This window comes from Hyla sarda, unplaced genomic scaffold (genome assembly GCF_029499605.1).
Source record: "Hyla sarda isolate aHylSar1 unplaced genomic scaffold, aHylSar1.hap1 scaffold_456, whole genome shotgun sequence".
In the NCBI taxonomy this organism is placed as follows: domain Eukaryota; kingdom Metazoa; phylum Chordata; class Amphibia; order Anura; family Hylidae; genus Hyla; species Hyla sarda.
In genome coordinates, this window is record NW_026610469.1 from 126,032 (window position 1) to 150,026 (window position 23,995).

Sequence of the window (23,995 nt, forward strand, 5' to 3'; positions counted from 1 at the left end):
CTCTTCCTCTTACTTTTTTTTCACGTTTTTTTACGTTTTTCTCCTTTTCGCCTCTTTTCTGGGCGTATTATTCTTCTTTTTCTTCTTTTTTTTCGTCTAATGCATACCCCATCAGTGCAGCAATGCTTATTCAATACCGCCAGCAGATGGAGACACTGGGGGATAATTTTCTAAGGATTTATACTGATTTTTCCTGTCTGAATTTGTCGCACAGAAAGTTGCAGGCCAAATATGTGTGACATTTCTGCGACTTTAGCTTCTAGAGCATTTTTACAACATTATACATAGGTGCTGAATACATAAAAAGCGACTGTTCAGCGACAGACAAGTCGCATCGGCTGAAAGTAGGCCAGAATGTCAGTCCATGTTGGAGCAGGTTTAGATACAGTCTAAAGTATAGATCTCAAAGTCTGTGCACAGAATTTAGCAAGGGCCTCGCACCTTCTGATGCATCAGGTAGGTGCACAATAGCATAGCCTAACCCTCTGTACTTTGGTCTATATTGATGCGGGACATAGACAGCCAGCTGATGACCAATCCATTAGTGCAATGGATGGCTGGAAGCATTTGTCTTTGCAATACCACAGAAGCAATGCATGGTCAATGTACAGCAATGACACACCTGTGTGAACAGCCAGGAGACCCCCCCCCCCCCATGTTATGTTACATAGTTACATAGTTAGTACGGTCGAAAAAAGACATATGTCCATCAAGTTCAACCAGGGAATTAAGGGGTAGGGGTGTGGCGCGATATTGGGGAAGGGATGAGATTTTATATTTCTTCATAAGCATTAATCTTATTTTGTCAATTAGGAACATTCAGCACCCACCCGCTATCAAGGCAGCTGCCTATCATGTCATGCCCTACCTGCACAGGTGTGCTGGCTACTCAAATGATCCAATTAAGGAGGCCATTTAGTCAGCAGCAGCAGAAGTCCTGTGCCTGGACGCTCCAACAGCGGCCAGACACAAGCAGAAGCAGAAGCAGCAGAAGCAGCAGCAGCACCACCTTTTGTTTTTTGGCTGCAGCAGCAGCAAGGCCCACAGGGCTGGCTAGCTGGCTAGCCAGCAAGCAGGTAGCAATGAAAGTAGGAATCTTTCTTTTTAACCCTGTAAGGGGGTGGTGCACTGTACCCGAAGATACTGCCATATCGGGTCAATGCATAGGGCGACGGAAGCAAGCTTCGAAATCGGCCCCCGTTCTCAAAAATCCATTTAATATATGGTCCCCAGATAGGGGACGTATCAGATATTAAACTGATAAGAACAGATACTACACTTGATCTTAGCCAAAAGGCCGAGAAGCGATAACCGTGAAAGGGGCGGGCCCAACAAGGTGCCCTTCATGGGCACTATCACTGCTTGCTGTCAGGGAGGCTGCCAGACAATTTTCCATGCACACTCTGGGCTGGGGGGCAGTCAACCACCAGTACACACAGCAGAACCTAAACCCATACCATTATTGCTAAGCAGCAAGACAGGGGCCCATTGCACTCCCACGGGGCCTTTTTAAATGCAATCCATAACCCGGATTTGCCAGGAACCCTTCTTACTCCTCCTACTTGCATGTGACACTGGGCTTAGGATCTGCATAGGAAACACACACACAAGCACACACCTACCTTTGTTGCCTGCAGATGCCTCCTTGGCTGTCCCCAAACGGTATCAAACCAACACCCACGGGAAGCTGTAAGCATAGAGGACATGCCTGCACCCCATTGGACTTACCTGTGTGGGTTAAACCCGGGTTATTTGACAACCTATGGCGGTGATGGTTCTGCTCAGGCAGAGCAGTGCTGATGCTCCTCATAAAGCTGTCGCTGCTGTGAAGGTTCTAGGTGACATCACAAATCCCTATGGTTACATACACAACAAAGCTGGGTTGTTGTTGTTTACACTCTGCAAGGCCTGTGGAAGTGAGTGACATCATAGCACTGTAGTTCTGAGGGTTCTAGATGGATGCAACAATCTCCTGTTGCTTCTATGAAGGCCATAATAGACGACATCACCAAACAGCTCCATAGTCACATACACAGCAAAGGAGAGATGTTGTTTACACCTAGTGATGTCAGTGGTATTGAGTGACATCACAGCACAGTGCTAAGGCTCCTGGGCCTGGACACAGCAGCGGCTGCAATATCTCAACGGAGAATACGTTTATATATATGTGTGTGTGTGCGCGTATATATATATATATATATATATATATATATATATATATATATATTTCTCCGCCGAAATCACTTTTAAACCCATTTCCACCTTTTTTTCCCTTCTCTTCCTCTTACTTTTTTTTCACGTTTTTTTACGTTTTTCTCCTTTTCGCCTCTTTTCTGGGCGTATTATTCTTCTTTTTCTTCTTTTTTTTCGTCTAATGCATACCCCATCAGTGCAGCAATGCTTATTCAATACCGCCAGCAGATGGAGACACTGGGGGATAATTTTCTAAGGATTTATACTGATTTTTCCTGTCTGAATTTGTCGCACAGAAAGTTGCAGGCCAAATATGTGTGACATTTCTGCGACTTTAGCTTCTAGAGCATTTTTACAACATTATACATAGGTGCTGAATACATAAAAAGCGACTGTTCAGCGACAGACAAGTCGCATCGGCTGAAAGTAGGCCAGAATGTCAGTCCATGTTGGAGCAGGTTTAGATACAGTCTAAAGTATAGATCTCAAAGTCTGTGCACAGAATTTAGCAAGGGCCTCGCAGCTTCTGATGCATCAGGTAGGTGCACAATAGCATAGCCTAACCCTCTGTACTTTGGTCTATATTGATGCGGGACATAGACAGCCAGCTGATGACCAATCCATTAGTGCAATGGATGGCTGGAAGCATTTGTCTTTGCCTTTGCAATACCACAGAAGCAATGCATGGTCAATGTACAGCAATGACACACCTGTGTGAACAGCCAGGAGACCCCCCCCCCATGTTATGTTACATAGTTACATAGTTAGTACGGTCGAAAAAAGACATATGTCCATCAAGTTCAACCAGGGAATTAAGGGGTAGGGGTGTGGCGCGATATTGGGGAAGGGATGAGATTTTATATTTCTTCATAAGCATTAATCTTATTTTGTCAATTAGGAACATTCAGCACCCACCCGCTATCAAGGCAGCTGCCTATCATGTCATGCCCTACCTGCACAGGTGTGCTGGCTACTCAAATGATCCAATTAAGGAGGCCATTTAGTCAGCAGCAGCAGAAGTCCTGTGCCTGGACGCTCCAACAGCGGCCAGACACAAGCAGAAGCAGAAGCAGCAGAAGCAGCAGCAGCACCACCTTTTGTTTTTTGGCTGCAGCAGCAGCAAGGCCCACAGGGCTGGCTAGCTGGCTAGCCAGCAAGCAGGTAGCAATGAAAGTAGGAATCTTTCTTTTTAACCCTGTAAGGGGGTGGTGCACTGTACCCGAAGATACTGCCATATCGGGTCAATGCATAGGGCGACGGAAGCAAGCTTCGAAATCGGCCCCCGTTCTCAAAAATCCATTTAATATATGGTCCCCAGATAGGGGACGTATCAGATATTAAACTGATAAGAACAGATACTACACTTGATCTTAGCCAAAAGGCCGAGAAGCGATAACCGTGAAAGGGGCGGGCCCAACAAGGTGCCCTTCATGGGCACTATCACTGCTTGCTGTCAGGGAGGCTGCCAGACAATTTTCCATGCACACTCTGGGCTGGGGGGCAGTCAACCACCAGTACACACAGCAGAACCTAAACCCATACCATTATTGCTAAGCAGCAAGACAGGGGCCCATTGCACTCCCACGGGGCCTTTTTAAATGCAATCCATAACCCGGATTTGCCAGGAACCCTTCTTACTCCTCCTACTTGCATGTGACACTGGGCTTAGGATCTGCATAGGAAACACACACACAAGCACACACCTACCTTTGTTGCCTGCAGATGCCTCCTTGGCTGTCCCCAAACGGTATCAAACCAACACCCACGGGAAGCTGTAAGCATAGAGGACATGCCTGCACCCCATTGGACTTACCTGTGTGGGTTAAACCCGGGTTATTTGACAACCTATGGCGGTGATGGTTCTGCTCAGGCAGAGCAGTGCTGATGCTCCTCATAAAGCTGTCGCTGCTGTGAAGGTTCTAGGTGACATCACAAATCCCTATGGTTACATACACAACAAAGCTGGGTTGTTGTTGTTTACACTCTGCAAGGCCTGTGGAAGTGAGTGACATCATAGCACTGTAGTTCTGAGGGTTCTAGATGGATGCAACAATCTCCTGTTGCTTCTATGAAGGCCATAATAGACGACATCACCAAACAGCTCCATAGTCACATACACAGCAAAGGAGAGATGTTGTTTACACCTAGTGATGTCAGTGGTATTGAGTGACATCACAGCACAGTGCTAAGGCTCCTGGGCCTGGACACAGCAGCGGCTGCAATATCTCAACGGAGAATACGTTTATATATATGTGTGTGTGTGCGCGTATATATATATATATATATATATATATATATATATATATATATATATATTTCTCCGCCGAAATCACTTTTAAACCCATTTCCACCTTTTTTTCCCTTCTCTTCCTCTTACTTTTTTTTCACGTTTTTTTACGTTTTTCTCCTTTTCGCCTCTTTTCTGGGCGTATTATTCTTCTTTTTCTTCTTTTTTTTCGTCTAATGCATACCCCATCAGTGCAGCAATGCTTATTCAATACCGCCAGCAGATGGAGACACTGGGGGATAATTTTCTAAGGATTTATACTGATTTTTCCTGTCTGAATTTGTCGCACAGAAAGTTGCAGGCCAAATATGTGTGACATTTCTGCGACTTTAGCTTCTAGAGCATTTTTACAACATTATACATAGGTGCTGAATACATAAAAAGCGACTGTTCAGCGACAGACAAGTCGCATCGGCTGAAAGTAGGCCAGAATGTCAGTCCATGTTGGAGCAGGTTTAGATACAGTCTAAAGTATAGATCTCAAAGTCTGTGCACAGAATTTAGCAAGGGCCTCGCACCTTCTGATGCATCAGGTAGGTGCACAATAGCATAGCCTAACCCTCTGTACTTTGGTCTATATTGATGCGGGACATAGACAGCCAGCTGATGACCAATCCATTAGTGCAATGGATGGCTGGAAGCATTTGTCTTTGCCTTTGCAATACCACAGAAGCAATGCATGGTCAATGTACAGCAATGACACACCTGTGTGAACAGCCAGGAGACCCCCCACCCCCCCCATGTTATGTTACATAGTTACATAGTTAGTACGGTCGAAAAAAGACATATGTCCATCAAGTTCAACCAGGGAATTAAGGGGTAGGGGTGTGGCGCGATATTGGGGAAGGGATGAGATTTTATATTTCTTCATAAGCATTAATCTTATTTTGTCAATTAGGAACATTCAGCACCCACCCGCTATCAAGGCAGCTGCCTATCATGTCATGCCCTACCTGCACAGGTGTGCTGGCTACTCAAATGATCCAATTAAGGAGGCCATTTAGTCAGCAGCAGCAGAAGTCCTGTGCCTGGACGCTCCAACAGCGGCCAGACACAAGCAGAAGCAGAAGCAGCAGAAGCAGCAGCAGCACCACCTTTTGTTTTTTGGCTGCAGCAGCAGCAAGGCCCACAGGGCTGGCTAGCTGGCTAGCCAGCAAGCAGGTAGCAATGAAAGTAGGAATCTTTCTTTTTAACCCTGTAAGGGGGTGGTGCACTGTACCCGAAGATACTGCCATATCGGGTCAATGCATAGGGCGACGGAAGCAAGCTTCGAAATCGGCCCCCGTTCTCAAAAATCCATTTAATATATGGTCCCCAGATAGGGGACGTATCAGATATTAAACTGATAAGAACAGATACTACACTTGATCTTAGCCAAAAGGCCGAGAAGCGATAACCGTGAAAGGGGCGGGCCCAACAAGGTGCCCTTCATGGGCACTATCACTGCTTGCTGTCAGGGAGGCTGCCAGACAATTTTCCATGCACACTCTGGGCTGGGGGGCAGTCAACCACCAGTACACACAGCAGAACCTAAACCCATACCATTATTGCTAAGCAGCAAGACAGGGGCCCATTGCACTCCCACGGGGCCTTTTTAAATGCAATCCATAACCCGGATTTGCCAGGAACCCTTCTTACTCCTCCTACTTGCATGTGACACTGGGCTTAGGATCTGCATAGGAAACACACACACAAGCACACACCTACCTTTGTTGCCTGCAGATGCCTCCTTGGCTGTCCCCAAACGGTATCAAACCAACACCCACGGGAAGCTGTAAGCATAGAGGACATGCCTGCACCCCATTGGACTTACCTGTGTGGGTTAAACCCGGGTTATTTGACAACCTATGGCGGTGATGGTTCTGCTCAGGCAGAGCAGTGCTGATGCTCCTCATAAAGCTGTCGCTGCTGTGAAGGTTCTAGGTGACATCACAAATCCCTATGGTTACATACACAACAAAGCTGGGTTGTTGTTGTTTACACTCTGCAAGGCCTGTGGAAGTGAGTGACATCATAGCACTGTAGTTCTGAGGGTTCTAGATGGATGCAACAATCTCCTGTTGCTTCTATGAAGGCCATAATAGACGACATCACCAAACAGCTCCATAGTCACATACACAGCAAAGGAGAGATGTTGTTTACACCTAGTGATGTCAGTGGTATTGAGTGACATCACAGCACAGTGCTAAGGCTCCTGGGCCTGGACACAGCAGCGGCTGCAATATCTCAACGGAGAATACGTTTATATATATGTGTGTGTGTGCGCGTGTATATATATATATATATATATATATATATTTCTCCGCCGAAATCACTTTTAAACCCATTTCCACCTTTTTTTCCCTTCTCTTCCTCTTACTTTTTTTTCACGTTTTTTTACGTTTTTCTCCTTTTCGCCTCTTTTCTGGGCGTATTATTCTTCTTTTTCTTCTTTTTTTTCGTCTAATGCATACCCCATCAGTGCAGCAATGCTTATTCAATACCGCCAGCAGATGGAGACACTGGGGGATAATTTTCTAAGGATTTATACTGATTTTTCCTGTCTGAATTTGTCGCACAGAAAGTTGCAGGCCAAATATGTGTGACATTTCTGCGACTTTAGCTTCTAGAGCATTTTTACAACATTATACATAGGTGCTGAATACATAAAAAGCGACTGTTCAGCGACAGACAAGTCGCATCGGCTGAAAGTAGGCCAGAATGTCAGTCCATGTTGGAGCAGGTTTAGATACAGTCTAAAGTATAGATCTCAAAGTCTGTGCACAGAATTTAGCAAGGGCCTCGCAGCTTCTGATGCATCAGGTAGGTGCACAATAGCATAGCCTAACCCTCTGTACTTTGGTCTATATTGATGCGGGACATAGACAGCCAGCTGATGACCAATCCATTAGTGCAATGGATGGCTGGAAGCATTTGTCTTTGCCTTTGCAATACCACAGAAGCAATGCATGGTCAATGTACAGCAATGACACACCTGTGTGAACAGCCAGGAGACCCCCCCCCCCATGTTATGTTACATAGTTACATAGTTAGTACGGTCGAAAAAAGACATATGTCCATCAAGTTCAACCAGGGAATTAAGGGGTAGGGGTGTGGCGCGATATTGGGGAAGGGATGAGATTTTATATTTCTTCATAAGCATTAATCTTATTTTGTCAATTAGGAACATTCAGCACCCACCCGCTATCAAGGCAGCTGCCTATCATGTCATGCCCTACCTGCACAGGTGTGCTGGCTACTCAAATGATCCAATTAAGGAGGCCATTTAGTCAGCAGCAGCAGAAGTCCTGTGCCTGGACGCTCCAACAGCGGCCAGACACAAGCAGAAGCAGAAGCAGCAGAAGCAGCAGCAGCACCACCTTTTGTTTTTTGGCTGCAGCAGCAGCAAGGCCCACAGGGCTGGCTAGCTGGCTAGCCAGCAAGCAGGTAGCAATGAAAGTAGGAATCTTTCTTTTTAACCCTGTAAGGGGGTGGTGCACTGTACCCGAAGATACTGCCATATCGGGTCAATGCATAGGGCGACGGAAGCAAGCTTCGAAATCGGCCCCCGTTCTCAAAAATCCATTTAATATATGGTCCCCAGATAGGGGACGTATCAGATATTAAACTGATAAGAACAGATACTACACTTGATCTTAGCCAAAAGGCCGAGAAGCGATAACCGTGAAAGGGGCGGGCCCAACAAGGTGCCCTTCATGGGCACTATCACTGCTTGCTGTCAGGGAGGCTGCCAGACAATTTTCCATGCACACTCTGGGCTGGGGGGCAGTCAACCACCAGTACACACAGCAGAACCTAAACCCATACCATTATTGCTAAGCAGCAAGACAGGGGCCCATTGCACTCCCACGGGGCCTTTTTAAATGCAATCCATAACCCGGATTTGCCAGGAACCCTTCTTACTCCTCCTACTTGCATGTGACACTGGGCTTAGGATCTGCATAGGAAACACACACACAAGCACACACCTACCTTTGTTGCCTGCAGATGCCTCCTTGGCTGTCCCCAAACGGTATCAAACCAACACCCACGGGAAGCTGTAAGCATAGAGGACATGCCTGCACCCCATTGGACTTACCTGTGTGGGTTAAACCCGGGTTATTTGACAACCTATGGCGGTGATGGTTCTGCTCAGGCAGAGCAGTGCTGATGCTCCTCATAAAGCTGTCGCTGCTGTGAAGGTTCTAGGTGACATCACAAATCCCTATGGTTACATACACAACAAAGCTGGGTTGTTGTTGTTTACACTCTGCAAGGCCTGTGGAAGTGAGTGACATCATAGCACTGTAGTTCTGAGGGTTCTAGATGGATGCAACAATCTCCTGTTGCTTCTATGAAGGCCATAATAGACGACATCACCAAACAGCTCCATAGTCACATACACAGCAAAGGAGAGATGTTGTTTACACCTAGTGATGTCAGTGGTATTGAGTGACATCACAGCACAGTGCTAAGGCTCCTGGGCCTGGACACAGCAGCGGCTGCAATATCTCAACGGAGAATACGTTTATATATATGTGTGTGTGTGCGCGTATATATATATATATATAGCAACAGAAGAATGCAGCAGCACACTGCCAGCACAAGGATATAGGTGCAACATGAATATGCAGTTAAAACATGGAGAGCTATACAGCTATGGTGTAATAGATGCAAATGTGAAACTATGAAATAGTGAGGCACTTAGCTCGCAAATTTGTCTCCGCCGGCGGTCAAATAGCTTGGACCGTCCCACCGCGATAAGGTAGCCTCCTGGGACGGACCCTACTCTGTGAATATGCCTCTGTGTGAACAGTTCAGTAAGCATGGCAGGATCTGGAACATCCAAGCCACCTTATATACACACCTGATAGAGGTGGGTGGGGTGCAAGGCCAACATGGAGGTAGCCACTCCCCCGTATGTGCAATACAGACAAAGAATAAGTCAGCCAGCACTTTAGTTGATACCAAACTATTATATGGACCTGGCCTACAGGTGCACGCTACTAGGCTAGATATACAGCAACAGAAGAATGCAGCAGCACACTGCCAGCACAAGGATATAGGTGCAACATGAATATGCAGTTAAAACATGGAGAGCTATACAGCTATGGTGTAATAGATGCAAATGTGAAACTATGAAATAGTGAGGCACTTAGCTCGCAAATTTGTCTCCGCCGGCGGTCAAATAGCTTGGACCGTCCCACCGCGATAAGGTAGCCTCCTGGGACGGACCCTACTCTGTGAATATGCCTCTGTGTGAACAGTTCAGTAAGCATGGCAGGATCTGGAACATCCAAGCCACCTTATATACACACCTGATAGAGGTGGGTGGGGTGCAAGGCCAACATGGAGGTAGCCACTCCCCCGTATGTGCAATACAGACAAAGAATAAGTCAGCCAGCACTTTAGTTGATACCAAACTATTATATGGACCTGGCCTACAGGTGCACGCTACTAGGCTAGATATACAGCAACAGAAGAATGCAGCAGCACACTGCCAGCACAAGGATATAGGTGCAACATGAATATGCAGTTAAAACATGGAGAGCTATACAGCTATGGTGTAATAGATGCAAATGTGAAACTATGAAATAGTGAGGCACTTAGCTCGCAAATTTGTCTCCGCCGGCGGTCAAATAGCTTGGACCGTCCCACCGCGATAAGGTAGCCTCCTGGGACGGACCCTACTCTGTGAATATGCCTCTGTGTGAACAGTTCAGTAAGCATGGCAGGATCTGGAACATCCAAGCCACCTTATATACACACCTGATAGAGGTGGGTGGGGTGCAAGGCCAACATGGAGGTAGCCACTCCCCCGTATGTGCAATACAGACAAAGAATAAGTCAGCCAGCACTTTAGTTGATACCAAACTATTATATGGACCTGGCCTACAGGTGCACGCTACTAGGCTAGATATACAGCAACAGAAGAATGCAGCAGCACACTGCCAGCACAAGGATATAGGTGCAACATGAATATGCAGTTAAAACATGGAGAGCTATACAGCTATGGTGTAATAGATGCAAATGTGAAACTATGAAATAGTGAGGCACTTAGCTCGCAAATTTGTCTCCGCCGGCGGTCAAATAGCTTGGACCGTCCCACCGCGATAAGGTAGCCTCCTGGGACGGACCCTACTCTGTGAATATGCCTCTGTGTGAACAGTTCAGTAAGCATGGCAGGATCTGGAACATCCAAGCCACCTTATATACACACCTGATAGAGGTGGGTGGGGTGCAAGGCCAACATGGAGGTAGCCACTCCCCCGTATGTGCAATACAGACAAAGAATAAGTCAGCCAGCACTTTAGTTGATACCAAACTATTATATGGACCTGGCCTACAGGTGCACGCTACTAGGCTAGATATACAGCAACAGAAGAATGCAGCAGCACACTGCCAGCACAAGGATATAGGTGCAACATGAATATGCAGTTAAAACATGGAGAGCTATACAGCTATGGTGTAATAGATGCAAATGTGAAACTATGAAATAGTGAGGCACTTAGCTCGCAAATTTGTCTCCGCCGGCGGTCAAATAGCTTGGACCGTCCCACCGCGATAAGGTAGCCTCCTGGGACGGACCCTACTCTGTGAATATGCCTCTGTGTGAACAGTTCAGTAAGCATGGCAGGATCTGGAACATCCAAGCCACCTTATATACACACCTGATAGAGGTGGGTGGGGTGCAAGGCCAACATGGAGGTAGCCACTCCCCCGTATGTGCAATACAGACAAAGAATAAGTCAGCCAGCACTTTAGTTGATACCAAACTATTATATGGACCTGGCCTACAGGTGCACGCTACTAGGCTAGATATACAGCAACAGAAGAATGCAGCAGCACACTGCCAGCACAAGGATATAGGTGCAACATGAATATGCAGTTAAAACATGGAGAGCTATACAGCTATGGTGTAATAGATGCAAATGTGAAACTATGAAATAGTGAGGCACTTAGCTCGCAAATTTGTCTCCGCCGGCGGTCAAATAGCTTGGACCGTCCCACCGCGATAAGGTAGCCTCCTGGGACGGACCCTACTCTGTGAATATGCCTCTGTGTGAACAGTTCAGTAAGCATGGCAGGATCTGGAACATCCAAGCCACCTTATATACACACCTGATAGAGGTGGGTGGGGTGCAAGGCCAACATGGAGGTAGCCACTCCCCCGTATGTGCAATACAGACAAAGAATAAGTCAGCCAGCACTTTAGTTGATACCAAACTATTATATGGACCTGGCCTACAGGTGCACGCTACTAGGCTAGATATACAGCAACAGAAGAATGCAGCAGCACACTGCCAGCACAAGGATATAGGTGCAACATGAATATGCAGTTAAAACATGGAGAGCTATACAGCTATGGTGTAATAGATGCAAATGTGAAACTATGAAATATTGTTTACACTCTGCAAGGCCTGTGGAAGTGAGTGACATCATAGCACTGTAGTTCTGAGGGTTCTAGATGGATGCAACAATCTCCTGTTGCTTCTATGAAGGCCATAATAGACGACATCACCAAACAGCTCCATAGTCACATACACAGCAAAGGAGAGATGTTGTTTACACCTAGTGATGTCAGTGGTATTGAGTGACATCACAGCACAGTGCTAAGGCTCCTGGGCCTGGACACAGCAGCGGCTGCAATATCTCAACGGAGAATACGTTTATATATATGTGTGTGTGTGCGCGTATATATATATATATATATATATATATATATATATATATATTTCTCCGCCGAAATCACTTTTAAACCCATTTCCACCTTTTTTTCCCTTCTCTTCCTCTTACTTTTTTTTCACGTTTTTTTACGTTTTTCTCCTTTTCGCCTCTTTTCTGGGCGTATTATTCTTCTTTTTCTTCTTTTTTTTCGTCTAATGCATACCCCATCAGTGCAGCAATGCTTATTCAATACCGCCAGCAGATGGAGACACTGGGGGATAATTTTCTAAGGATTTATACTGATTTTTCCTGTCTGAATTTGTCGCACAGAAAGTTGCAGGCCAAATATGTGTGACATTTCTGCGACTTTAGCTTCTAGAGCATTTTTACAACATTATACATAGGTGCTGAATACATAAAAAGCGACTGTTCAGCGACAGACAAGTCGCATCGGCTGAAAGTAGGCCAGAATGTCAGTCCATGTTGGAGCAGGTTTAGATACAGTCTAAAGTATAGATCTCAAAGTCTGTGCACAGAATTTAGCAAGGGCCTCGCAGCTTCTGATGCATCAGGTAGGTGCACAATAGCATAGCCTAACCCTCTGTACTTTGGTCTATATTGATGCGGGACATAGACAGCCAGCTGATGACCAATCCATTAGTGCAATGGATGGCTGGAAGCATTTGTCTTTGCCTTTGCAATACCACAGAAGCAATGCATGGTCAATGTACAGCAATGACACACCTGTGTGAACAGCCAGGAGACCCCCCCCCCCCCCATGTTATGTTACATAGTTACATAGTTAGTACGGTCGAAAAAAGACATATGTCCATCAAGTTCAACCAGGGAATTAAGGGGTAGGGGTGTGGCGCGATATTGGGGAAGGGATGAGATTTTATATTTCTTCATAAGCATTAATCTTATTTTGTCAATTAGGAACATTCAGCACCCACCCGCTATCAAGGCAGCTGCCTATCATGTCATGCCCTACCTGCACAGGTGTGCTGGCTACTCAAATGATCCAATTAAGGAGGCCATTTAGTCAGCAGCAGCAGAAGTCCTGTGCCTGGACGCTCCAACAGCGGCCAGACACAAGCAGAAGCAGAAGCAGCAGAAGCAGCAGCAGCACCACCTTTTGTTTTTTGGCTGCAGCAGCAGCAAGGCCCACAGGGCTGGCTAGCTGGCTAGCCAGCAAGCAGGTAGCAATGAAAGTAGGAATCTTTCTTTTTAACCCTGTAAGGGGGTGGTGCACTGTACCCGAAGATACTGCCATATCGGGTCAATGCATAGGGCGACGGAAGCAAGCTTCGAAATCGGCCCCCGTTCTCAAAAATCCATTTAATATATGGTCCCCAGATAGGGGACGTATCAGATATTAAACTGATAAGAACAGATACTACACTTGATCTTAGCCAAAAGGCCGAGAAGCGATAACCGTGAAAGGGGCGGGCCCAACAAGGTGCCCTTCATGGGCACTATCACTGCTTGCTGTCAGGGAGGCTGCCAGACAATTTTCCATGCACACTCTGGGCTGGGGGGCAGTCAACCACCAGTACACACAGCAGAACCTAAACCCATACCATTATTGCTAAGCAGCAAGACAGGGGCCCATTGCACTCCCACGGGGCCTTTTTAAATGCAATCCATAACCCGGATTTGCCAGGAACCCTTCTTACTCCTACTACTTGCATGTGACACTGGGCTTAGGATCTGCATAGGAAACACACACACAAGCACACACCTACCTTTGTTGCCTGCAGATGCCTCCTTGGCTGTCCCCAAACGGTATCAAACCAACACCCACGGGAAGCTGTAAGCATAGAGGACATGCCTGCACCCCATTGGACTTACCTGTGTGGGTTAAACCCGGGTTATTTGACAACCTATGGCGGTGATGGTTCTGCTCAGGCAGAGCAGTGCTGATGCTCCTCATAAAGCTGTCGCTGCTGTGAAGGTTCTAGGTGACATCACAAATCCCTATGGTTACATACACAACAAAGCTGGGTTGTTGTTGTTTACACTCTGCAAGGCCTGTGGAAGTGAGTGACATCATAGCACTGTAGTTCTGAGGGTTCTAGATGGATGCAACAATCTCCTGTTGCTTCTATGAAGGCCATAATAGACGACATCACCAAACAGCTCCATAGTCACATACACAGCAAAGGAGAGATGTTGTTTACACCTAGTGATGTCAGTGGTATTGAGTGACATCACAGCACAGTGCTAAGGCTCCTGGGCCTGGACACAGCAGCGGCTGCAATATCTCAACGGAGAATACGTTTATATATATGTGTGTGTGTGCGCGTATATATATATATATATATATATATATATATATATATATTTCTCCGCCGAAATCACTTTTAAACCCATTTCCACCTTTTTTTCCCTTCTCTTCCTCTTACTTTTTTTTCACGTTTTTTTACGTTTTTCTCCTTTTCGCCTCTTTTCTGGGCGTATTATTCTTCTTTTTCTTCTTTTTTTTCGTCTAATGCATACCCCATCAGTGCAGCAATGCTTATTCAATACCGCCAGCAGATGGAGACACTGGGGGATAATTTTCTAAGGATTTATACTGATTTTTCCTGTCTGAATTTGTCGCACAGAAAGTTGCAGGCCAAATATGTGTGACATTTCTGCGACTTTAGCTTCTAGAGCATTTTTACAACATTATACATAGGTGCTGAATACATAAAAAGCGACTGTTCAGCGACAGACAAGTCGCATCGGCTGAAAGTAGGCCAGAATGTCAGTCCATGTTGGAGCAGGTTTAGATACAGTCTAAAGTATAGATCTCAAAGTCTGTGCACAGAATTTAGCAAGGGCCTCGCACCTTCTGATGCATCAGGTAGGTGCACAATAGCATAGCCTAACCCTCTGTACTTTGGTCTATATTGATGCGGGACATAGACAGCCAGCTGATGACCAATCCATTAGTGCAATGGATGGCTGGAAGCATTTGTCTTTGCCTTTGCAATACCACAGAAGCAATGCATGGTCAATGTACAGCAATGACACACCTGTGTGAACAGCCAGGAGACCCCCCCCCCCCCCCCCCATGTTATGTTACATAGTTACATAGTTAGTACGGTCGAAAAAAGACATATGTCCATCAAGTTCAACCAGGGAATTAAGGGGTAGGGGTGTGGCGCGATATTGGGGAAGGGATGAGATTTTATATTTCTTCATAAGCATTAATCTTATTTTGTCAATTAGGAACATTCAGCACCCACCCGCTATCAAGGCAGCTGCCTATCATGTCATGCCCTACCTGCACAGGTGTGCTGGCTACTCAAATGATCCAATTAAGGAGGCCATTTAGTCAGCAGCAGCAGAAGTCCTGTGCCTGGACGCTCCAACAGCGGCCAGACACAAGCAGAAGCAGAAGCAGCAGAAGCAGCAGCAGCACCACCTTTTGTTTTTTGGCTGCAGCAGCAGCAGCAAGGCCCACAGGGCTGGCTAGCTGGCTAGCCAGCAAGCAGGTAGCAATGAAAGTAGGAATCTTTCTTTTTAACCCTGTAAGGGGGTGGTGCACTGTACCCGAAGATACTGCCATATCGGGTCAATGCATAGGGCGACGGAAGCAAGCTTCGAAATCGGCCCCCGTTCTCAAAAATCCATTTAATATATGGTCCCCAGATAGGGGACGTATCAGATATTAAACTGATAAGAACAGATACTACACTTGATCTTAGCCAAAAGGCCGAGAAGCAATAACCGTGAAAGGGGCGGGCCCAACAAGGTGCCCTTCATGGGCACTATCACTGCTTGCTGTCAGGGAGGCTGCCAGACAATTTTCCATGCACACTCTGGGCTGGGGGGCAGTCAACCACCAGTACACACAGCAGAACCTAAACCCATACCATTATTGCTAAGCAGCAAGACAGGGGCCCATTGCACTCCCACGGGGCCTTTTTAAATGCAATCCATAACCCGGATTTGCCAGGAACCCTTCTTACTCCTCCTACTTGCATGTGACACTGGGCTTAGGATCTGCATAGGAAACACACACACAAGCACACACCTACCTTTGTTGCCTGCAGATGCCTCCTTGGCTGTCCCCAAACGGTATCAAACCAACACCCACGGGAAGCTGTAAGCATAGAGGACATGCCTGCACCCCATTGGACTTACCTGTGTGGGTTAAACCCGGGTTATTTGACAACCTATGGCGGTGATGGTTCTGCTCAGGCAGAGCAGTGCTGATGCTCCTCATAAAGCTGTCGCTGCTGTGAAGGTTCTAGGTGACATCACAAATCCCTATGGTTACATACACAACAAAGCTGGGTTGTTGTTGTTTACACTCTGCAAGGCCTGTGGAAGTGAGTGACATCATAGCACTGTAGTTCTGAGGGTTCTAGATGGATGCAACAATCTCCTGTTGCTTCTATGAAGGCCATAATAGACGACATCACCAAACAGCTCCATAGTCACATACACAGCAAAGGAGAGATGTTGTTTACACCTAGTGATGTCAGTGGTATTGAGTGACATCACAGCACAGTGCTAAGGCTCCTGGGCCTGGACACAGCAGCGGCTGCAATATCTCAACGGAGAATACGTTTATATATATGTGTGTGTGTGCGCGTATATATATATATATATATATATATATATATATATATATATATATATATATATTCTCCGCCGAAATCACTTTTAAACCCATTTCCACCTTTTTTTCCCTTCTCTTCCTCTTACTTTTTTTTCACGTTTTTTTACGTTTTTCTCCTTTTCGCCTCTTTTCTGGGCGTATTATTCTTCTTTTTCTTCTTTTTTTTCGTCTAATGCATACCCCATCAGTGCAGCAATGCTTATTCAATACCGCCAGCAGATGGAGACACTGGGGGATAATTTTCTAAGGATTTATACTGATTTTTCCTGTCTGAATTTGTCGCACAGAAAGTTGCAGGCCAAATATGTGTGACATTTCTGCGACTTTAGCTTCTAGAGCATTTTTACAACATTATACATAGGTGCTGAATACATAAAAAGCGACTGTTCAGCGACAGACAAGTCGCATCGGCTGAAAGTAGGCCAGAATGTCAGTCCATGTTGGAGCAGGTTTAGATACAGTCTAAAGTATAGATCTCAAAGTCTGTGCACAGAATTTAGCAAGGGCCTCGCACCTTCTGATGCATCAGGTAGGTGCACAATAGCATAGCCTAACCCTCTGTACTTTGGTCTATATTGATGCGGGACATAGACAGCCAGCTGATGACCAATCCATTAGTGCAATGGATGGCTGGAAGCATTTGTCTTTGCCTTTGCAATACCACAGAAGCAATGCATGGTCAATGTACAGCAATGACACACCTGTGTGAACAGCCAGGAGACCCCCCCCCCCCCCCCATGTTATGTTACATAGTTACATAGTTAGTACGGTCGAAAAAAGACATATGTCCATCAAGTTCAACCAGGGAATTAAGGGGTAGGGGTGTGGCGCGATATTGGGGAAGGGATGAGATTTTATATTTCTTCATAAGCATTAATCTTATTTTGTCAATTAGGAACATTCAGCACCCACCCGCTATCAAGGCAGCTGCCTATCATGTCATGCCCTACCTGCACAGGTGTGCTGGCTACTCAAATGATCCAATTAAGGAGGCCATTTAGTCAGCAGCAGCAGAAGTCCTGTGCCTGGACGCTCCAACAGCGGCCAGACACAAGCAGAAGCAGAAGCAGCAGAAGCAGCAGCAGCACCACCTTTTGTTTTTTGGCTGCAGCAGCAGCAAGGCCCACAGGGCTGGCTAGCTGGCTAGCCAGCAAGCAGGTAGCAATGAAAGTAGGAATCTTTCTTTTTAACCCTGTAAGGGGGTGGTGCACTGTACCCGAAGATACTGCCATATCGGGTCAATGCATAGGGCGACGGAAGCAAGCTTCGAAATCGGCCCCCGTTCTCAAAAATCCATTTAATATATGGTCCCCAGATAGGGGACGTATCAGATATTAAACTGATAAGAACAGATACTACACTTGATCTTAGCCAAAAGGCCGAGAAGCGATAACCGTGAAAGGGGCGGGCCCAACAAGGTGCCCTTCATGGGCACTATCACTGCTTGCTGTCAGGGAGGCTGCCAGACAATTTTCCATGCACACTCTGGGCTGGGGGGCAGTCAACCACCAGTACACACAGCAGAACCTAAACCCATACCATTATTGCTAAGCAGCAAGACAGGGGCCCATTGCACTCCCACGGGGCCTTTTTAAATGCAATCCATAACCCGGATTTGCCAGGAACCCTTCTTACTCCTCCTACTTGCATGTGACACTGGGCTTAGGATCTGCATAGGAAACACACACACAAGCACACACCTACCTTTGTTGCCTGCAGATGCCTCCTTGGCTGTCCCCAAACGGTATCAAACCAACACCCACGGGAAGCTGTAAGCATAGAGGACATGCCTGCACCCCATTGGACTTACCTGTGTGGGTTAAACCCGGGTTATTTGACAACCTATGGCGGTGATGGTTCTGCTCAGGCAGAGCAGTGCTGATGCTCCTCATAAAGCTGTCGCTGCTGTGAAGGTTCTAGGTGACATCACAAATCCCTATGGTTACATACACAACAAAGCTGGGTTGTTGTTGTTTACACTCTGCAAGGCCTGTGGAAGTGAGTGACATCATAGCACTGTAGTTCTGAGGGTTCTAGATGGATGCAACAATCTCCTGTTGCTTCTATGAAGGCCATAATAGACGACATCACCAAACAGCTCCATAGTCACATACACAGCAAAGGAGAGATGTTGTTTACACCTAGTGATGTCAGTGGTATTGAGTGACATCACAGCACAGTGCTAAGGCTCCTGGGCCTGGACACAGCAGCGGCTGCAATATCTCAACGGAGAATACGTTTATATATATGTGTGTGTGTGCGCGTATATATATATATATATATATATATATATATATATATATATATATATATATATATATATTTCTCCGCCGAAATCACTTTTAAACCCATTTCCACCTTTTTTTCCCTTCTCTTCCTCTTACTTTTTTTTCACGTTTTTTTACGTTTTTCTCCTTTTCGCCTCTTTTCTGAGCGTATTATTCTTCTTTTTCTTCTTTTTTTTCGTCTAATGCATACCCCATCAGTGCAGCAATGCTTATTCAATACCGCCAGCAGATGGAGACACTGGGGGATAATTTTCTAAGGATTTATACTGATTTTTCCTGTCTGAATTTGTCGCACAGAAAGTTGCAGGCCAAATATATGTGACATTTCTGCGACTTTAGCTTCTAGAGCATTTTTACAACATTATACATAGGTGCTGAATACATAAAAAGCGACTGTTCAGCGACAGACAAGTCGCATCGGCTGAAAGTAGGCCAGAATGTCAGTCCATGTTGGAGCAGGTTTAGATACAGTCTAAAGTATAGATCTCAAAGTCTGTGCACAGAATTTAGCAAGGGCCTCGCACCTTCTGATGCATCAGGTAGGTGCACAATAGCATAGCCTAACCCTCTGTACTTTGGTCTATATTGATGCGGGACATAGACAGCCAGCTGATGACCAATCCATTAGTGCAATGGATGGCTGGAAGCATTTGTCTTTGCCTTTGCAATACCACAGAAGCAATGCATGGTCAATGTACAGCAATGACACACCTGTGTGAACAGCCAGGAGACCCCCCCCCCCCCCCCCCCATGTTATGTTACATAGTTACATAGTTAGTACGGTCGAAAAAAGACATATGTCCATCAAGTTCAACCAGGGAATTAAGGGGTAGGGGTGTGGCGCGATATTGGGGAAGGGATGAGATTTTATATTTCTTCATAAGCATTAATCTTATTTTGTCAATTAGGAACATTCAGCACCCACCCGCTATCAAGGCAGCTGCCTATCATGTCATGCCCTACCTGCACAGGTGTGCTGGCTACTCAAATGATCCAATTAAGGAGGCCATTTAGTCAGCAGCAGCAGAAGTCCTGTGCCTGGACGCTCCAACAGCGGCCAGACACAAGCAGAAGCAGAAGCAGCAGAAGCAGCAGCAGCACCACCTTTTGTTTTTTGGCTGCAGCAGCAGCAAGGCCCACAGGGCTGGCTAGCTGGCTAGCCAGCAAGCAGGTAGCAATGAAAGTAGGAATCTTTCTTTTTAACCCTGTAAGGGGGTGGTGCACTGTACCCGAAGATACTGCCATATCGGGTCAATGCATAGGGCGACGGAAGCAAGCTTCGAAATCGGCCCCCGTTCTCAAAAATCCATTTAATATATGGTCCCCAGATAGGGGACGTATCAGATATTAAACTGATAAGAACAGATACTACACTTGATCTTAGCCAAAAGGCCGAGAAGCGATAACCGTGAAAGGGGCGGGCCCAACAAGGTGCCCTTCATGGGCACTATCACTGCTTGCTGTCAGGGAGGCTGCCAGACAATTTTCCATGCACACTCTGGACTGGGGGGCAGTCAACCACCAGTACACACAGCAGAACCTAAACCCATACCATTATTGCTAAGCAGCAAGACAGGGGCCCATTGCACTCCCACGGGGCCTTTTTAAATGCAATCCATAACCCGGATTTGCCAGGAACCCTTCTTACTCCTCCTACTTGCATGTGACACTGGGCTTAGGATCTGCATAGGAAACACACACACAAGCACACACCTACCTTTGTTGCCTGCAGATGCCTCCTTGGCTGTCCCCAAACGGTATCAAACCAACACCCACGGGAAGCTGTAAGCATAGAGGACATGCCTGCACCCCATTGGACTTACCTGTGTGGGTTAAACCCGGGTTATTTGACAACCTATGGCGGTGATGGTTCTGCTCAGGCAGAGCAGTGCTGATGCTCCTCATAAAGCTGTCGCTGCTGTGAAGGTTCTAGGTGACATCACAAATCCCTATGGTTACATACACAACAAAGCTGGGTTGTTGTTGTTTACACTCTGCAAGGCCTGTGGAAGTGAGTGACATCATAGCACTGTAGTTCTGAGGGTTCTAGATGGATGCAACAATCTCCTGTTGCTTCTATGAAGGCCATAATAGACGACATCACCAAACAGCTCCATAGTCACATACACAGCAAAGGAGAGATGTTGTTTACACCTAGTGATGTCAGTGGTATTGAGTGACATCACAGCACAGTGCTAAGGCTCCTGGGCCTGGACACAGCAGTGGCTGCAATATCTCAACGGAGAATACGTTTATATATATGTGTGTGTGTGCGCGTATATATATATATATATATATATATATATATATTTCTCCGCCGAAATCACTTTTAAACCCATTTCCACCTTTTTTTCCCTTCTCTTCCTCTTACTTTTTTTTCACGTTTTTTTACGTTTTTCTCCTTTTCGCCTCTTTTCTGGGCGTATTATTCTTCTTTTTCTTCTTTTTTTTCGTCTAATGCATACCCCATCAGTGCAGCAATGCTTATTCAATACCGCCAGCAGATGGAGACACTGGGGGATAATTTTCTAAGGATTTATACTGATTTTTCCTGTCTGAATTTGTCGCACAGAAAGTTGCAGGCCAAATATGTGTGACATTTCTGCGACTTTAGCTTCTAGAGCATTTTTACAACATTATACATAGGTGCTGAATACATAAAAAGCGACTGTTCAGCGACAGACAAGTCGCATCGGCTGAAAGTAGGCCAGAATGTCAGTCCATGTTGGAGCAGGTTTAGATACAGTCTAAAGTATAGATCTCAAAGTCTGTGCACAGAATTTAGCAAGGGCCTCGCACCTTCTGATGCATCAGGTAGGTGCACAATAGCATAGCCTAACCCTCTGTACTTTGGTCTATATTGATGCGGGACATAGACAGCCAGCTGATGACCAATCCATTAGTGCAATGGATGGCTGGAAGCATTTGTCTTTGCCTTTGCAATACCACAGAAGCAATGCATGGTCAATGTACAGCAATGACACACCTGTGTGAACAGCCAGGAGACCCCCCCCCCCCCCCCCCCATGTTATGTTACATAGTTACATAGTTAGTACGGTCGAAAAAAGACATATGTCCATCAAGTTCAACCAGGGAATTAAGGGGTAGGGGTGTGGCGCGATATTGGGGAAGGGATGAGATTTTATATTTCTTCATAAGCATTAATCTTATTTTGTCAATTAGGAACATTCAGCACCCACCCGCTATCAAGGCAGCTGCCTATCATGTCATGCCCTACCTGCACAGGTGTGCTGGCTACTCAAATGATCCAATTAAGGAGGCCATTTAGTCAGCAGCAGCAGAAGTCCTGTGCCTGGACGCTCCAACAGCGGCCAGACACAAGCAGAAGCAGAAGCAGCAGAAGCAGCAGCAGCACCACCTTTTGTTTTTTGGCTGCAGCAGCAGCAAGGCCCACAGGGCTGGCTAGCTGGCTAGCCAGCAAGCAGGTAGCAATGAAAGTAGGAATCTTTCTTTTTAACCCTGTAAGGGGGTGGTGCACTGTACCCGAAGATACTGCCATATCGGGTCAATGCATAGGGCGACGGAAGCAAGCTTCGAAATCGGCCCCCGTTCTCAAAAATCCATTTAATATATGGTCCCCAGATAGGGGACGTATCAGATATTAAACTGATAAGAACAGATACTACACTTGATCTTAGCCAAAAGGCCGAGAAGCGATAACCGTGAAAGGGGCGGGCCCAACAAGGTGCCCTTCATGGGCACTATCACTGCTTGCTGTCAGGGAGGCTGCCAGACAATTTTCCATGCACACTCTGGGCTGGGGGGCAGTCAACCACCAGTACACACAGCAGAACCTAAACCCATACCATTATTGCTAAGCAGCAAGACAGGGGCCCATTGCACTCCCACGGGGCCTTTTTAAATGCAATCCATAACCCGGATTTGCCAGGAACCCTTCTTACTCCTCCTACTTGCATGTGACACTGGGCTTAGGATCTGCATAGGAAACACACACACAAGCACACACCTACCTTTGTTGCCTGCAGATGCCTCCTTGGCTGTCCCCAAACGGTATCAAACCAACACCCACGGGAAGCTGTAAGCATAGAGGACATGCCTGCACCCCATTGGACTTACCTGTGTGGGTTAAACCCGGGTTATTTGACAACCTATGGCGGTGATGGTTCTGCTCAGGCAGAGCAGCGCTGATGCTCCTCATAAAGCTGTCGCTGCTGTGAAGGTTCTAGGTGACATGACAAATCCCTATGGTTACATACACAACAAAGCTGGGTTGTTGTTGTTTACACTCTGCAAGGCCTGTGGAAGTGAGTGACATCATAGCACTGTAGTTCTGAGGGTTCTAGATGGATGCAACAATCTCCTGTTGCTTCTATGAAGGCCATAATAGACGACATCACCAAACAGCTCCATAGTCACATACACAGCAAAGGAGAGATGTTGTTTACACCTAGTGATGTCAGTGGTATTGAGTGACATCACAGCACAGTGCTAAGGCTCCTGGGCCTGGACACAGCAGCGGCTGCAATATCTCAACGGAGAATACGTTTATATATATGTGTGTGTGTGCGCGTATATATATATATATATATATATATATATATATATATATATATATATATATATATTTATTTCTCCGCCGAAATCACTTTTAAACCCATTTCCACCTTTTTTTCCCTTCTCTTCCTCTTACTTTTTTTTCACGTTTTTTTACGTTTTTCTCCTTTTCGCCTCTTTTCTGGGCGTATTATTCTTCTTTTTCTTCTTTTTTTTCGTCTAATGCATACCCCATCAGTGCAGCAATGCTTATTCAATACCGCCAGCAGATGGAGACACTGGGGGATAATTTTCTAAGGATTTATACTGATTTTTCCTGTCTGAATTTGTCGCACAGAAAGTTGCAGGCCAAATATGTGTGACATTTCTGCGACTTTAGCTTCTAGAGCATTTTTACAACATTATACATAGGTGCTGAATACATAAAAA

General features: G+C 46.0%; 9 non-coding genes across 9 annotated transcripts; all 9 read right to left on the reverse strand.

Moving 5' to 3' along the window:
• Positions 1-1,118: 1,118 nt before the first annotated feature.
• LOC130335793 (U2 spliceosomal RNA) lies at positions 1,119-1,309 on the reverse strand. The gene has a single exon (XR_008877345.1). It is a non-coding gene; the product is annotated as a U2 spliceosomal RNA (small nuclear RNA).
• Positions 1,310-3,396: 2,087 nt separating this feature from the next.
• On the reverse strand, positions 3,397-3,587 carry LOC130335794 (U2 spliceosomal RNA). The gene has a single exon (XR_008877346.1). It is a non-coding gene; the product is annotated as a U2 spliceosomal RNA (small nuclear RNA).
• Positions 3,588-5,683: 2,096 nt separating this feature from the next.
• LOC130335796 (U2 spliceosomal RNA) lies at positions 5,684-5,874 on the reverse strand. The gene has a single exon (XR_008877347.1). It is a non-coding gene; the product is annotated as a U2 spliceosomal RNA (small nuclear RNA).
• Positions 5,875-7,948: 2,074 nt separating this feature from the next.
• On the reverse strand, positions 7,949-8,139 carry LOC130335797 (U2 spliceosomal RNA). The gene has a single exon (XR_008877348.1). It is a non-coding gene; the product is annotated as a U2 spliceosomal RNA (small nuclear RNA).
• Positions 8,140-13,368: 5,229 nt separating this feature from the next.
• Positions 13,369-13,559, reverse strand: LOC130335798 (U2 spliceosomal RNA). Its single transcript, XR_008877349.1, has one exon. It is a non-coding gene; the product is annotated as a U2 spliceosomal RNA (small nuclear RNA).
• A 2,092-nt stretch (positions 13,560-15,651) lies between these two features.
• On the reverse strand, positions 15,652-15,842 carry LOC130335719 (U2 spliceosomal RNA). Its single transcript, XR_008877292.1, has one exon. It is a non-coding gene; the product is annotated as a U2 spliceosomal RNA (small nuclear RNA).
• Positions 15,843-17,942: 2,100 nt separating this feature from the next.
• On the reverse strand, positions 17,943-18,133 carry LOC130335799 (U2 spliceosomal RNA). Its single transcript, XR_008877350.1, has one exon. It is a non-coding gene; the product is annotated as a U2 spliceosomal RNA (small nuclear RNA).
• Positions 18,134-20,243: 2,110 nt separating this feature from the next.
• LOC130335800 (U2 spliceosomal RNA) lies at positions 20,244-20,434 on the reverse strand. Its single transcript, XR_008877351.1, has one exon. It is a non-coding gene; the product is annotated as a U2 spliceosomal RNA (small nuclear RNA).
• A 2,084-nt stretch (positions 20,435-22,518) lies between these two features.
• LOC130335801 (U2 spliceosomal RNA) lies at positions 22,519-22,709 on the reverse strand. Its single transcript, XR_008877352.1, has one exon. It is a non-coding gene; the product is annotated as a U2 spliceosomal RNA (small nuclear RNA).
• Between the last annotated feature and the right edge of the window lie 1,286 nt (positions 22,710-23,995).